The sequence below is a fragment of the Rhagoletis pomonella genome, unplaced genomic scaffold (assembly GCF_013731165.1).
Source record: "Rhagoletis pomonella isolate Grant_MI unplaced genomic scaffold, Rhpom_1.0 Rhpom_scaffold_00002, whole genome shotgun sequence".
NCBI classification, from domain to species: domain Eukaryota; kingdom Metazoa; phylum Arthropoda; class Insecta; order Diptera; family Tephritidae; genus Rhagoletis; species Rhagoletis pomonella.
In genome coordinates this window covers 109728528-109731654 of record NW_023458556.1, presented here as the reverse complement: position 1 = coordinate 109731654, position 3127 = coordinate 109728528, and positions in this window count along the sequence as shown.

Below are 3127 nucleotides of genomic sequence, written 5' to 3'. Positions count from 1 at the left end.
GTTTTGCGTACTTTTTGTACATATGAAGACTACATGTTTACTTTTTTGCCGACATCTCTTACCGAAAGTCCAGGATTTTTCTTAAAAGCAGATAATACTACCAGGCTTCCTTTTTAGAGATAAACATTCATTGTATTTTGTAAGCACATAAGTAACGGTAGACTTTGGAAAATTTAGCTTTTTAGCGATGTCGTTATGGGACATGCTGGGATTTTCCAGCTTTTTGCGCAATATTAACTCGCGATCGATTTCTTTCATTGGTCCTCTTTTCTACACTGATTTTTGTTACTAAAAAGAAATGATGCAGTAAGGTGGAGAATGCTTTCAGCTTTTTAAATGTGTACCTGTCTTTATTTTTCTGTTATGATTAACCGAGCTATGTTTGCTTATGTGCGACAAATTTTTTTCATGCACATACTTTAGATATAATAGATAGATTAAGAACGATAGATAGGTCAAGATTAGATATAATAGTTAATCGATATATTTATGGTATCAAAACAAAATAATCATACATATTATTGTTTATTTATTAGTTGTACAGATATTGTTGGTACATATAGATCGTGGTAGATCTATCGTCAGGTTGGCCGAGCTGTAAGCTTAGTATGTGTAAACACACAATTTGTAAGCTTAGTATGTGTAAACACACAATTAGTGTAAGTTCACAATAGAAATAATTCAACCTTTAGAACTAAAAAATGCAACCATGTAACCGTACACATAGGATACCCTGAGGACGCTTAAAATAAAAATGGTATTATTACCAAGAAAACCGAGTGAGTTGGACGTGTTTTTTGCAAGGTAAAAGTTTTGTGATTCACGATGAGTGGAAATGGTTTTTGTGGATCAAATTCTTGTCAAAAAACTTGATGGACTATTCTAGGGGACTCAGGTATAATACCTTGTAAATTCTTTAATAACACACTTTTCACCTAATATGTTAAAAAAAAAATATTGTAAATTACTTATTGTTACAGATGGGAAAAATGTAGAAGAAATTGACGACCAAGTCGAACCGGACTTGCTGTATGATAATAGTTGCACGGATAAAATAATAAGTGTTTACAATAATATATGTATGTATGTTTGGTTGACTGTGCATCTCAGAAACCAAATTATTTTTTTAAACCGTCATATTAAGAAAACTCCTCCAGATAATAGTCAGATTATGAAACAAGACGACCAGGGCATCGAGATGAACCTTCTGTATGAAAATCTGACGGGCTCGAGTAAATCCAAATGGCGAAATTTTTTTCCATCTTTAAGAAGACGCCACGAGCTTGCGTCACATCTGAATCGTCAGATTATTGAATGGGAGGTTCATTCGGGCCCATTTAACATCCCTTATGAATATCTGACGCGCTCGAGTAAATTTTTTTGTCACCCATTTTTGACCCTTCCGTACGCCCAACCCCACCATGCAAACCGTCAGATTAGCATATTTCCGTCATCAGAAACACGTTTGATTTATTCCCTATCAATATCTGACGCGCTCGTGTAAATACATGTAACTGTTTTTTTTTACATTTTTGGAAGCCAGTAGATCAGTGATTCCCAAAGTGGTCCGCGTGGACCCCTAGGGGTAAACGGCAGACTCGACAGGGGTCTACGTTGGCGTGAAAAAATATGGGGGTCCACGAGTTGTAAGTGGGGATCCACGAAAAATCATCTGGTCTCGATAGTAAAGAACAAAAATGGTTGGTTGATAGCCTATTTATTTAACTTTAATGTATAGTGCTCTTGACGCACTGGTGAAGAAACGGATGTTGGTATAACACTGAGTGAGGCGATGCGGAAGTTGCCAGCGGTAGATATTTGAGCACTTGGGTCTTTTCGAATGCTACAGGATAGTATGCCACCATTACCTTTGTTGAAGAGATTCTAGAGAGAGAGAGTTCACTGAAGGGAATGCTGGTTTAATTCCAGCACTGAGCCCGCACTCGCACATTGACGAATCTTCACTGATGGCTCCAAAACTGGGTGAATTCAAAAACGTCAAAATACAAAGCATTAGTCTCTTTTATTTCTAGACCTCAGTAGATTTTAATGCCAAATGTGCGCAACCACGGTTAGATGCCAGTTTTCTACTAGGTTGCGCAAGTTAGACTTTTCTTCTAGTGTGGTTTAGAAATAAAAGAGACTGATGCTTTGTATTTTGACGTTTTGGAACGCACCCACTGACACAGGGTCAGGATTTGGAGTATTTTTTTCGAAGTCAATGGGGAAAAGCTTTACTTTTTCTCTTGGGTCTTCCAGGCTGAGGTATATGCAATCCCCAAAGCCATAGACTACGTGGTGCCATCCCTCTATCTAAGTACTTCCAAACTAGTTCGGCAATGCAAGTCTCGACTAAATTATGTTGGTAAAGATAGCGAGCTTGCTTTACTCTGGGTGCCGGGCAACTCGGGAGTGCCTGGAAATGAGACATCTCACCCTTTTGACACAGTTGGCTTAGACCAGGCATTCCTCGATCCACAACCAGGTATATCACTTCCCACTTTGGCCATCGAAGCTACCATCAGAAACTGGTTGAATACTTCGCTCAGCAATGACTGGGACCCATCGATGGGATACAGGTGGGCAAAACTTATGTTGCCTTCAATCTCAGGAGGTCTATCTAGTTTTTTCCTCTCACTGAGAAGACGGGACTGCTGACTGGAAACTTCACGTGGCACAAACACCTGACTGTGATAGTTGTAAATGACAACTCCATTTGCCCATCCTGCTTTGAAGAGGGTGAGACGGTGGAACACTTCTTGAGACTCTTGCTTGTTTGCTTATAATCGATTTATCTAGATTCGGTCTTTTGTTTTTTGTCAGTTTCTGAATTTGAAGTTTGGCATAAAAAGCTTTGCAGTTTTGTTGTTTCAAGTTTTAATTTTTATGATGCTGGTTTTGGCGACCTTTTTATTACTTAATTTGTTAGTTGTGCCGGCTCGAGGTCAAATGGTTTTAGAATTTTTTTTTAATTAAAGCACGATTTTAATTTTTTTTTAATATATTTCGGTTACACCGCGGTAACCGTCTTCAGGGCAAACTATTAACAACAAAAACGTAAAATACATATAAACATATAATATAACAATTTACATTACAATAATTAAACACTAAATACATACATTGA